Source organism: Miniopterus schreibersii (assembly GCF_964146895.1).
Source record: "Miniopterus schreibersii genome assembly, chromosome: 1".
Taxonomy (NCBI): Eukaryota; Metazoa; Chordata; class Mammalia; order Chiroptera; family Miniopteridae; genus Miniopterus; species Miniopterus schreibersii.
Genome location: NC_138101.1, coordinates 167,551,498 through 167,565,338, shown reverse-complemented (window position 1 = coordinate 167,565,338; position 13,841 = coordinate 167,551,498). Strand labels below are relative to the sequence as shown.

Genomic DNA, 13,841 nt, shown 5'->3' with positions numbered 1-13,841 from the left:
CCTGCTCAATTGCAAACAGTGGTAAAGGGGTGCTGTATTGGTGGCCTATTGTTCTAGCCTGGCAGACCCTGGAAGACATTTGTAACATGTTTTTTAAGTTTTAGATTTTAAAGCGAATATTTACAGGGTCAGCTGTTGAATGTTTTTTTCACTAATTAGACTAATCCCTTGCAGTTTGCCCCTCCTTTGTATTTTATGTTTATTGTGATCCATATAATACATACAAATACATAAAGTCTTTACTATAATAAAAAAAAAAAAAATGTAATAAGTAATTAAGTAACTTCATTACTGAGTTCTTCTTGGCCAGGGCCATTTTCGCCACATCATCTTCCTCCTCTCGTCCCCTCTCCTTTTGTTGTGAAGGCTCCCAGGACTGTGCCTTCAGGGGACCCACAGCTAAGAAGCCTTTGTTCGCAGTGGGCCCCTGTTCTCCTGGCCCAGCTCCCTGAGTGATGTCCTGGAACAACCAGTGGGTCCTGGGGTTTTACCCTCCCATCCCCTTAGGGGCCTTGTGGTCTCTGCTGAATTTCAGGCTTTGGGTTTGCAGAGGCCTCAGCTGGGGAACACTGGGTGGCCTGGCCTGCCTTCTTTGCTTGAAGTGCGATAGAGCCGTGAGCAAAGAGCATTTCTGGAAGAGGGGAAAGCACTGCCCACCAGCTGGGCTCCGGAGTACAGTTCCACCCTGGGCTACAGGATTCCTGGAAAGACGATGTCCAGAACCAGCACCATGCTCTTTGTAGGACTAACTAGGTACTGATGTGTCACCCACATCTGGTTTTCCCTGGAGATGTTTACATGCAACTGCTCTATGAAATCAGTCCACCATGCACACTCGTCTTACTGAGAAAATGTGTGCAGATGATTTAACTTAATGACTTGGTTGAATTGAATGGCTTCCAGTAGCATAGTAATGTGTTTTGAGAAGTTTTGAAAAAGAGAGAGGAAAAGCTGGTTTCCCATCTCGTTCAAATAATTTTCCATTCCTCAGGGGGAGAAAGGAAAGTCTGAGAATCCAGCAGAATGAGTACAGGTTACCCATGACTTCATTTTATAATGTTTGGCAAGGAAAACAGGTAAGTCAGTTCAATCTGTTTACTTGGCTCTTCCAGGCATTCTGTGTGGATGGGGCCTGGGCTGCAGGGGACAGTGAAATGGACTTCTGCTGAGATGCCTTCCCGGGAGAAGTGGGCCTGGATTATACAAGCAGGGCCGACAACCCCTGGTTCTAAGGGGTTCATTAGGGACCCAGCACTTTTATGCAGCTACCCTTCCCTCCGGCAGATGAAGAACCCGAGAAGCCCTTCTCTGACCCCTCAGGCTGTTGTGGAAAAGCTTCATATGGGGTCACCTGGGATCAATTCCTGTTCTGCTGTTTGCCACAGGGTGACTTGGGGCAAGTCACGAGATCCCTCTGCACATCCCAAGGAGACTCCCTGCTTGAGAGAATTGTTGCAACAATCACATGACGCGGCCGATGCAAAAGGGCCTTATAATCTGTGAACCGATATAACAGTGCAGTCTAGCAAATCCTGCTTAAGAAAGCCTATTTTCTGCTAGAACGTGGTAGAGAAGAGGGCAGAGGATACGTAGAAGGAAAATGTGAGGGCTGTTCCCAGACCTGTTCCCAAACTGTGTGACCGGGGCTTGTGAAAAGATGGCCTTACAGGAAGGAGTCGAGTGCAGCAGTGAGCAGGGACCATAGGCTGTGCTTGTGCCGTGGTGGACTCGACCTCGGTGTCTTAGCAGCCACAGGTGAGAGGGTGGGGCCTGCACCGGGCAGATGAGAATGACCATGCCAATGACCTTGGCATCAGTTGAACAGGTGCTCGGTCCCTCTCTAGGTGCTTACTTGCATCCCCTCGATTCTTTTTCACACCATTGACTCTACTCCAGCTCTTTTCCGCCTTTACAGAGGAGAATTCTTGGAGAAGTTAAGAAACTTGTCCAACTCGGCACAGCTAGAAAGTAGCAGAACGGAATTCAAACTCAGGTCTGATTCGCTCTTGAGCCCACAGCCTTAAAGGGAAAGAAATATAGCAAGGGTCCCCCCACTTCTTCCTGAAGGTCCCAGTATAGTAATTTTCTTTTCCTCTATAGGCCATATCAGGGTTATCCCCAGGATTTCTTGGGGTCATTTAGAAAAATAAACATAGAAAGGGCAGGGAGATTATGCCGTGTGGCCGCCACTAGTTGCTTACGATCAGCTAGAAGCAGGGGCACCTTTGAGAATCATTCGTCCTTAAGAGGACCCCTGGACTCTCCCTCTTGACATCTCAGGACAGATGTGAAAGTGCAAGACTCTGCTTTCCATGAGGACAAGGTGCTATGTTTTTGGTTTCTAATGATCCCCTTCAGTATTCAGTTCAGTGCCTCATATGTTATTAAAAAAGAAATATTTGGTGACCAGTAGAATCAATAGAAATGAAAACAAATCCAAAACTGTTCCCTGTAGATCTTGTCTCCTTATCACTTCTAGAAAAAACACACACACACAAAACACACGAATCATCTCTGAAGCTTGTGGCTCTGAGAATGTCTATAGCTGAGCTCTGAAAGCAACACCCTGCATTGGTTCTGCTGGGCAGGTGAGACGTCACCCAGCTCCCAGCTCTGTTACTGTAGAAGTTTCGCTCCCATTTACCTGCTGATTTGAAATGTCTATTGAATTCACTGCGTATCTGGAGGAAGGAGCAGATGTCACTGGGAGGGAGCTGGGTCTATTTGGGTCCTCCATGATTTTGCCTAATACTTGCCCAGTTGTGTTTGCATATAAAGTAAACAAACATGAAAGCCTCAGCAAAACGGAGAGAGAGAATGCGTATCTAGCAGGGGGTGCCAATTTGAACATACCTAATAATTTCATTGGTTTAAGACTCTCTTTTCATCTTTTTATTTTTCGATCAACTCCCCTTACCTTTGGATCATTGAAAAATACCCCTAAGAAGTTTTACTAGAAAGAAAAGACATAGTGATGCCAGGAGACAAGGGGCTGTTTCATTCTCTTCAGAGGTAAAATCATTCATTATCATTGGGATGGTGAGCCTGGGATTGTACGATCGGTACTTGCTCACTAGTGTGTGAGAAAGATCGGGTGAGATGCTGGTGGTGCTCCCAGGGCCAAAGAGGTGATGCACAAAGCACTCCAGAAAGGATTCTTATTTAAGTACATTGCTCCAGTCCTCAGGGTAGCCTGCATTTAGGAGAGACTGCCTAGCTTCCGTCTTTTACTTCTGTCATTGGTGAGGAGTATTATACACACGTCCCTGTGCATAACATACTTTCCAGGTAGCTTTGTGGGAAATTTACAGAGTGGTGCAGTGGAAGAACCCTAAAGACCAGGTGGCTGCATCCCGCATCCCTCTTGGCTTCTCTTCTTACCAGCTAACGACCTTGCCCCTTGCTTTCTGAACCTCAATATTCTGCTTTGCCTACTTCACAGAATAGATGTAAGCATAAATTCAGGAGTGTTTGTGAAAAGATTTTAAAAACTTTAAAGCACTATGCCAGTTTAAGGCACTTTAACACTTTAAAAATATATATATCTTTATTTATTTCAGAGAGAGGAAGGGAGAGGGAGAGAGAGAGATAGAAACATCAATGATGAGAGAGTCATTGATCGGCTGCCTCCTGCACGCCCCCTGCTTGGGATAGAGCCCGCAACCCGGGCATGTGCCCTGACCTGGAATCGAACCTCGATCTCCTGGATCCTAGGTTGATGCTCAGCTGCTGAGCCACGCTGGCTGGGCGGCACTTTAACACTTTTAAAAACAATTTTAGAAAGAGCAGGTATTTGTAAGTGAAAGATGAAATCAAGAAAAATTTTTAATTTTGTTCAAATGTCTATGGTAAAATCATATAAATTGGAACTCTTTCATGTTGTATGAACCATATTTGATTATATGGGTTTCACTAGTATAACAAAATAGAAATATAATGAACTGATATATAAGTTTGCAATTTAAAGAATCAGAAACTTATTTTGTAACCATGTGCAGCATGGATTATTGGCATACTTTTTAATCCATGGTCAAGGTGATTAAAGAACTGAATTATGGTTGCTTTGCAGTGCTTAGGTAACATTTATACAATTATTCTACTTATGTAGAATCACCAAATTATAATGATTAGAGGCCTTAGAGACAGGTTCAAGGGGTTAGCCTGGGATGAGCTGCTGCTGCCCACTGCTCCCCTGGTTGCAAGTCTTCTGGGGTCCCTTAGAGGGAAGAAGGCGGAAGGGAATGGTGTGGACGTGCTCCCCTGAGGGAGAGCGCATCCTGGATCCTTCGTCCTGAGCCTACTTGTCTCTCTATTTCAGGTGGGAATCTTAGGGGAAGTCTCAGGGGAGGGTCCTAATAGAATATTCATCAGCTTTCCAGGTGTGCTCTTTCAGGGTCATGGTCTCCACTGATTGGTCTGTGCCAGGGCAGGGGACCATTAGTCCATGTAGCCTGTCCTGAGGCAGCCATGACGCCACTTTTCTGGTTTTACTGCTTTTCTGGGCCTGGAGCTGAAATACAACTGAGGCCTAGATGTTATCTTTAGAGAAGAAAAGTTCAGGGGGGAGTCTAAACTGCATAACTAGCATTTTGAACAGTCGGGGTCCAAACTGCATGACCCATGATATGCTAGGGGAGGAAAGGTTAGCCTGGGGACAAGGTTCTTGTTTTCCCAGTTTTGCCCCTTGCTAGGTATCTGGGGCTTTCTGTCCTGGTGAGTTTCTATACCTGGTCCATCATCCTTGCTCTACTCATATCTGTCTAACTGCCTATTAACACCAGGAAGCCCAATACAAACTTACTCCTAAGGACGTTGTAAAGTTACGTTCTCCTTGTTCGATGCTCCCCTAGCACCACTTTCCTTTCCTGGTGGCCTTTGCCACAGTTGTATCTGTACATCAATTTCTGTGATGACTTGGTGTCTCTCTCCCAGGAGATAAGTTCCCCGAGGGCAGGACCAGTCTGTTTGCTCATCTCTGTGTCCACACCTCCTCACCCAGTGCCTGGCTCTTAGTAGCGGCTCAGTAGAGAGTTGATGAATGAATGAATGAGCCTAGGACTGTGCTTGTTACACGACATAGGGTCTCCTTTTTTTGAGGCTCCCAGGAGAAGTTTCCTTGTGGTATGACTACTGCAAAGAACATTGCTTCTCCAAAACAGTTGGTTTGTTCTTAGCTCATGGACACCCTCCACTGTGTACCTGTTCATAGTCTCCTGTTTCTGTTGGCAGCTTCGAAGCTTTGACATAAACTGTGGTTGACCCTTAGCAGGTGTACAGAACTTCACCTTATACACTCCTTGCATGGCTACCTTCCTGCTTACAGTGTCTGCCCCCGTATCTCAGTTTCCCGGATTCTCCTTACTTTTCTTTATCATTCTTTTTTTTATTATATTGCATATCGTATGTGACCTTTGCTATTATCTTAAGTCTATTTGGCAGTAAGGCAGGTTGTACAACATAGTACTCATACGAGTGGCCCCTAATGTACTGGGGGCAATAGATAAAAAGTTAGAATTTCAAGAATGGGGCATTTTCATATGACAGTAATTTATTTCAACTTTTGTTTGCTTTTCTATTTCATGGTAAAGTAATGATAAAAATCAATGTTCAATCTGAGATTCTTCGGTTCTAACAATGGTAAGATCCTCTAACTGCAAAGAAATGTGGACTATGCTGTGTACTTAATGTTTAGAGGCCGTGGGAGAAATAAAGTCATCTAAGTAGTGCTTGGCCAGACAGATTGCTTGTTTCTCTCTTATTCTGCTTTCTCATCCCTTTAGCTTTGGAGATATGGATAAGGCAGGTTCCTCTCTGGCCCACCACACTCACTTTTGCTTTGTCCCCCCCCCTAGTTTTCAGGGATGTCAATGAATAGAGAACTTATTTCCCACGCTGAAAGCCTGGTCCAGCCTCGAGCTCCTCAGGCACTGTCTTGGCTTGAGAAATGCTGTCTGACCCATACTGTCCCTGAATTAAACCTTAAAAATAGTTCCAGCCACAACTTCCACAGCACTCAAGCAACCAGATTTGTAGCACCAGCCCCCCCTCTGGGCTTTTGAAACTCTCGTGACCCCCACCGTGGGGGGCAGGGAGCCTTTGTTTACACACGAAGCACTACTTTCAGTTACATGTGATTATGTGACTTTCGGTATTTGCTATGTCCTCGCTCTTGGCCAACACAAATATGTTATCACATTCGACCTTCCTCCGCATAAGAATGACTTTGGAAGGCCACGAGATTTTCTAATAAACAAATAATGAAGGAAATGAGAGCACCTGCAAAAGGAAGGAAAACCTCCAACTGCAGATTAGGAGATAAGACATAACAAAGCCATCCACGTTCCTGTTCAGTGATGGGCCCTTCCAAGAATGCAGAATGCTATGAGCAGTTGCGTGGAACGCCTGCCCGGGAACACTGCTTCCAGCACAGGCCAGCCGAGCCAGCCAGCCCGGCAGCATCGGATCCACTGTCACTGAATGAATCCCAGTGATTCACCCAGGGCCTCCCCCGACCCCCACCCAGGAGGCAGAGGAGGAGACGGCTCCTGGCCCCGTGACACTTGAGCTCTGTGAGGGCAACAACTAGCCAAGTCCAATCCCCCTTTCCCTTGCTACCCAGTCCCTGCCCCTCCCTCCCCACAGCCCCCACCGCACCCCAACTATTTAGAGGTCTGCTTATGAAGACAGTTCTTGGAGTTGAGAGGAAAGAGGCTCCCCTCTTATTCTGACTCAGGGGAACTCTCTTAGCCTCTATTAGCCTGTTCCATTGTCTGAAAAGAATCCAGTTACACTAGGAAATCTCCAGAACCCTGCACCTTCGATTTCTTATTGTTTGGACAGCGTTAACTGTTTCCCTCCTCCCAGCAGTGCTCAGACGTACCTGGGCTGTTTTGCTTCTTTTACTCCTTGTCGGAACAGCAGGCTGTGGATTCGGACACCGGGGTTCAAGTCCTTGCTTCGTGACTCGCTACCTGTGAGGTCGTAGGCAAGTTGCTTAAGCTTTCTGAGCCTCAGTTTCCCACTGGAGGACACAGGCTGAATGAGAAAGCCCACGCACAGCATCGCACAGTCTTTCCTTCGCCTTCCCGCTGCCCCCTTCCTCTTTTCCTCTCCGGTCCTGCCTCCCCCTTCCTGAGTCTTCTCTCTGACTCTAACACCCCGTCCCCGACTTCCCTCGCCCCTTCCTGTTCCTTGCACACCCCACTGTTGAGCTTGGGTAAACCGCAATGTGGAAGGGACCAGCGGTCAGATACTAGGTAGGAATGTGTGAGTCCCTACCCAACTGTCACTGCCAATTCTTCTGTGTCCCTTTGAAACCCCGGTGGCGAGCCCAGAGGCCCCGTGTCTACGGCACCAGCAAGTACCAGGCCTAGGACCCCAAGGGCGTGGAGCTGCCTGCAACAGGCAAGGCCGCTTTGTTTGTATTTCCTTTTAAAGTGGATGTGAGCACATTTAGTCTCTTCAAAAGTCACTCTGGATGAAGCAATGGGAAGTTTCCTACAACACCCACGGGGTCATTGATTCATGAGGCTCTCGGAGTGGCCATCCTTTTGAAACAGTGACCAGCACCATGACTGAAGGAGGGGAAGGGAGATGGAGAGGCAGGAACAGAAGTCAAGGAAGGACTAAAGTAGCGGTGTGTAGAGGCCGGTGCCTGGCATACTTGGGAATTGGTTTGATAAGGAGATCGTAGTTGAGTTCAAGGAAATTCGTGTGTGTTTTTAAAAGCCTGCCTCATATACCTGAACCTCTACTGCTTAAGACGCCGTGAAGGTAGAACCACGTATACAGACAAGAGCACACGACCAGAATCCCACACACAGGGATGGGCCATTAGGTTTCACCTCGAGCGCCTGTTCCTACCAATTTGTAAAGTTTGCCTGGAATGTGTTGAGAAAGCTTCGAAGGCAGCACTACAATTTATTTTATTTTATTTTATTTTATTTTATTTTATTTTATTTTATTTTATTTTATTTTATTTTATTTTATTTATTTTATTTTATTTTATTTATTTTATTTTATTTTATATTTTTATTTTATTATTTTATTTTATTTTATTATTTTATTTTATTTTTTATTTTATATTTTATTTTATTATTTTATTTTATTTATTATTTTATTTTATTATTTTATTTTATTTTATTTTATTTTATATTTTATTTTATTTTATTTTTTACTAATGTCTGCCATGGGCAAGGTGAGAGTGATGGGTATATAGGGGCTATGCCAGTTCTAGATTAAGGTGTCGTGATGACGACATCACCTCAAGCAGGAAGCAAAGTGAACTAAGACAGCGTCACGTACAGCGCGGCACGCTGAGCGAGGAAGACGGGGTGCTCTTTTCTTGGGGCGAGGCTGGGGAGTGAGATGGGGAAGGGAGTGGAGGAGACGGGGCTGCTGAAATGAATGGGGGGGGAATCGTTCCACAGCAGGGGCATGTAAAAGACACAGGAACCTCAACTCTGTGAGATGAAGTCATATGAAACAGCCTTTTAACCAAAGTCTCTCCTGACACCTGTTAATGTTTAACCTCTGCTGAGGTGGAGCCAGTAATTCAGCTGGACGGATCTGCTGGTGTAAATGGTTGTCTAGGTTTCCCATATGCTGTTTCTGTCTTAAGCTATTGATACTTGCAAAGAAAGGCGGGGGGGGGGGGGAGTTTAATTCAAGCGTATGGAAGAAGCCTCGCTTGTCGTCAGTTCCCTTGATGAAAAGGTCTGCCTGTTAGGTAACTGACTGTAAGAAAGGCTTTCAAAGGGCTCTCTTATGTTAAAGATTGTCACTATTAGAGATGGTGGTTTAAATCTAAGTAATGATGCAAAATCTGGTCGTGGCCATTCAATATGAACTCAAATTGGAATTGTCTCTATGTCCTCAGGTGTTTAGGTCCCTTAGTATAAATTAGGATGTGTTTCAAAAGGTTTCAATTCCCCACCCCCCACCCCCCCAAAAATGTTTTATGACTGTCACTATTTCCAACTGCTGTGTTTGTAATTGGAGCACATTCGATGCAGATAAGATGAGGTTTCCTAGGTGTCACGAAGTCTCAGATTAGGAGATAAGACAGAACGTAGTTTTCTGAAGTAGCCCAGTGAGGACATGTGCAAGGAGTTATGTATTAACAAGGTTTTCTCTCTTCTTTCTGTAATGACTCCTCTTTCCTTCCTACAGCAAACTGAACACTCATTCCTGTTGATTTCACCCAATAGCCTTTGTGTGCTTAGTTCAGAGCTTCGCATTGATCTCCCTTCTCTGTTCTTATTCAAACCATCCTTGTTTCTTTAACTTACTTGCCAAACTCCTGCCATAATAATCTTGCTAGTCTTTTTCTTAAAACCACTCAGCAGTTTTCCAGAGCCTTTGGGATAAAGCCCATTTGAGGAGCTCACGCTCTGTCTGCGTTGTCTGGCCCACCTCTGCTTCTCCACACCCTACAGCCGATGCCCCGGCCACATCAGATCCCGTGGCTCTCTCTGAGTCCCCTGGGGATTCTTACCTCCATGTTTCTGTATGTATGTACCATCTCTCTTCCTTCATCTTTCGGTCCACCAGGTAAACACAACTTTTGAGGCCCAGCCCAAGCATTATGTCCAGTCACCAAGCCATTCTTTCCCCTTACCCTTTGTTTTTGCCTCTGTCCTAGCCTGGGCAGGATCTCCAGGCTTTCTGCCCTGGGACAGGTTGTTAAATAGTTAAATATTTCCACAGGACCCAGGGATCTCCAGGACCTCTAGTGGTCCAGCCATTAAAGGGTTACTGCCCACACTAGCCCGGCGCCTCCTGGACCCTGTTTCAACGCTCTGGCACTAGCCATTTGGGATCATCAGCTAATATTTTCAATTTGCGCCTTGATCACATTATTTCCCACCCTTTATGACATTGCTTGTTGCATTTGCTACCTCTTCTCTGTTCCTAAATTGTAACTTCTCTGAAGGCAAGGATGCAGCATTTCCCATTCAGTATCTCCAGCATCCAGGACAGAAACGGAAACAAAGTAGGTGCTTAATAAATATTGAATGAGACTGGCTCTTGAGGTGGGGTCCTGGTATTGTAGAAACTGATTTCTGATTGGCTCTGAACCTTCCCACATGGTTTTTTCTTGTAGCAGTAGTTCTTCTCTGGGGTGATTTGGCCCCTTGGAACGTTTGACAACATCTGGAGACTGTTTCAGTTGTCAAGATTGTGGGGTGGGTGGTGGGGGTGGGGGTGCTAATGACATCGAGTGGGTAGAGCCAAGGGATGCTGCTAAACATCCTACAAGGCTCGAGGCAATGCCCACGGAATGCTCTAGTTCAAAATGTCAAACAGTGCTGAGGCCGAGACCCTGCCCTGTAGCCTTGGCAGAAAGTCCCTTTGCTCTGTAGCCCCTGACATCATGGTCTTGTCCTCTCCTTGGCTAATGCCTTTTTCTCGCCACTTTTCCTTATTTTATTGTTCTAGTGAGTCTGTACCCAGGAACAGAAGGAAAGAGTTCATTTATTTTTTTTCTCTACCTTCCCTTCCCTTTGATGTCTGAGGAGGTCCCTCTACACCTTATCTCCGAGGTGTCCCTCCAAGGTGGAGGTCCCTCCCTTATTCATAGGCCTGGAAGTGGAGGTTTTGAACTGTGTGTAAAATCCGAAGTTTACATGCACAGCCTGACACACTCAAGACAGTGCGTGGGGCTGAGAGAGAACTGGTGACGGACAGAGAGGACAGGAGAGTCCAGATATTTGACTGTGTCTAAAGGATATCAAAACACTGGGTGGAACATGGAAAAAGGGGCTGCCAGTCCGTTTTGTTTATGTGGAACAGGCCAATTGTTTCCTCCCGCGTGAGCCGCTGGTTTCGTTTTATCTTTACGCAGCCACTATCCTCTTTTTCCCCCACAGACCAACTAGAACTCATTCTTCTTGTGCTCTTTGTTTTGACTTTTTTTTTTTTTGGTTTCTTCCATTCAACTCTTGTTTTGCTGCATAATATCAAAATATTTTCTTCAAAGACAATTTCCTTTAAAAATAAACTGTTATCAGGAGAGAAGCTATGTTCACAGCTGGTAAAGGCGTGATTAAATAATCACCGTATGGGGAATTACAAAGCAATTTCATAATATAGCTTTAGAATCCAAAGAGAAAATCGAAGGAAACATTCCATTTAGTTAAGAAAACTCTTAATCAAATGAAGCGTTTGAACTCCAGTTGGTTTTTGTACTTTTTTTTTTTTTTTTTGGCAACTTTCTGTATGTGCATGTTTTACTTGGTGAGACTTTGTAAGAGGTTATCTTAATACAGTTATGGGCTTCCTGAGAGTTTGGTTAACCTTCTAATTACATATAAAATCGCCTTGCAAATAGTTACACTGACTGTTTTGGACATAAATTTGACATGGGTCTTTATCTTTACTGCCAGTCTCCACCGTAGCTCTGTTTTTTATTTTACTTTTTAAATTATTAATCTAAGAGGAAACAAGGATATTTGAAGAGAAGTTCCTATATTCTTTATGCTCATAGAGTGACATGGACTCTTTTACCCATAAGTAGTAAAGTTATGGAGAAACGGAACCTACTTTTGAATCGAAAAGGCTGGGCCAATGGCCAGCATGTCACTATCAGGAACCACCTCAACTCTCTGAAGCCTAGTTTATTTCATCTGTAGTCTGGGCACAATGTTCCCACCCTTCAGGTCTGTTCTGATGGCTAGAGTTTACCAGTGCAAAGCCATCAGCGCAGTGAATGGCGGGTCCCAGGTGCTCAGGAAAGAAGAGCTATGAGCGTCACCACGATAGTGTTGGCAATTTGGTGGACACCAGGTTTTACATAAAAGTTTTCACTTTGAAACTGATGAAATGTCAGAGCTACTGAAGGGAAATTTGTAAAATGCTTGTCAGAATTTCTAAGGCCACAAGTGCAGAAATTCTCAGCTAAAATATAATTTTATGCTTTAGGTTTTGAGACCAGTATATATTAATTTCAGATAAGAATTACTTGATTTTTTTGACATTATTAAGTTTGGATATCTCGTACTAATACCAGAAATTAGAACAATTTACATAATTTTTAATGTAATTTATGCAATAAACTTGTTATTTATTTCACAAACAATATTTATTATTTATTGCATAAATTTAACCAAATTTGTGCAACTTAATTATAATTGTGAGACAATGTAAATTCCACTAGAAAATTGTATTTGAATGATTATAATGTGATTCTGTTATCAGCCCAAGATTTTTAAATAATAAATTTAGTTATGAAACATTATTTAAATACATTAAAAATAACCTAAGTGTGTCTTCTAAGCATTTTGAACTTTGCAAGTTGATTTACTTGTATAAGATGACATAGCTGAGGTAGCCTGTTTCATAAAGCTATATTAAATCTTCAAAAAATGAAATAACTTAGAAAAATCTTTCCAAATTTTGTGAAATGACTTTATTTTTGTTGTTTACATGTAGCTTAGATTATTTTAATGTTTGTGTGTACACTAAAATCAAAATTACACTTTCTAAAATCATCCCTAGCTTCTATAACAGAACTGACATATGCTTTGAAACTGTGCTTGAGTAGCACATTCAGTAAATTTAATTAGCACATTCAGCAAACCATTTAATCAGTTTACAGAATACAGCATTTGAAATGCCTTTCCAAAGCATATTTATCTATATTTTATTCCCATGGAAATTTGAATTTTATTTAAGTACATATATGTCATTTTTGTATTTATCTTGAAAAGTTGTATTTAACATTTTATAAAGACTTTCCTTAGTATTAATCCAATAGGTTAATTTCAGAAATTAGTATTTTAATTAAATTCTTGTGTGTGTGTGTGTTTTACCTTTTCTAGAAATGCACTATCATACCTGTTTATAAGGTTTAGGTTGGAGTACTTCAATGAAAACAGAATCTTGCCTGTCCACACATAACCTCATATGCAGGTAGGATTTTTTAAAGAGGTGATGAGTTCAGTTATTTAGTAAAGGACTGTCTCTGATTCTAAAAAACAGAAAGAAAATCGGTGACATGCAGATAAAGGGAATCAGCCTAGTCTTAAAGCTTATTGCTTTGTATTTTTGTCTTATGAACTTTGAATTGAACTTCTGCACAGGATCTGATGTGGATGAAATGTCATATCTGAGACTAACCCTTATCTCCTAAACGTTTCCTTTGTTTCTTTGATTCTCTGGGCTTTACCCTCTTATTTTATTGTGAGTGGCCCAGAGCTTTGATCTTGCAATAAGCTCTGGCTTGCAACACAAACCTTTGCTTTGGTATGACACACAGAAGGACATGGGTATACTCAGAAAATCTAAATAGACAAGAGGTTACTTCTTCTGTGGTTAGGGCCGAAGGCAAATGGGGTAACTTCAGAATTTATTGTCTCCCATTACATTATGGGAAACTAAAAATTCACACGGGTATTTTAACTTTAAGAAAGCGCACCTGTGAGAACAAGTTTGATGTACAGTATATATCTGTTTCTCATTTCGTTTACAAGAGTTTCTTGAGTTTTAAGAATGAAGGTTTTGCCCTTTGTATTGCTGCAGACAGAAACATTTCGAGCCATCTTTCAGATTCCAAATTCCTTTCTGGTTAAAAAATTACATTAAGATAAGTTTTGAAACTATACAATAAGTACAAACATTATTAATATACTAAGCACAGACTATATCATTCATAAGTTTTCTTTAGCCTAAACAATAATTAGAAATGCCAAATGCATAATAAAAATAGAAGTTATAACTATTTTGTTTGCAAATAGCATTTCCTATTTCCTGACTATTTAAAATTTTTCTTACTTTAAAGAAAAAAGGTTCATAAAAATTTCTGAACCACATAATTCATTATATCCTCAGTGTCAGATTAT

The 13,841-nt window shown here is 42.7% G+C and overlaps 1 pseudogene across 1 annotated transcript in view; it reads right to left on the bottom strand.

Moving 5' to 3' along the window:
• Positions 1-1,909: 1,909 nt before the first annotated feature.
• Positions 1,910-13,841, bottom strand: part of LOC308552120 (KRR1 small subunit processome component homolog) — a 37,007-nt pseudogene continuing 25,075 nt past the window's right edge. Inside the window, exons 3-4 of the transcript in view lie at positions 6,881-7,035; positions 1,910-1,961 (exon numbers count right to left, since the gene is read on the bottom strand). The product of the transcript in view is annotated as a KRR1 small subunit processome component homolog (transcript). The remainder of the gene's footprint in view (positions 1,962-6,880; positions 7,036-13,841) is intronic.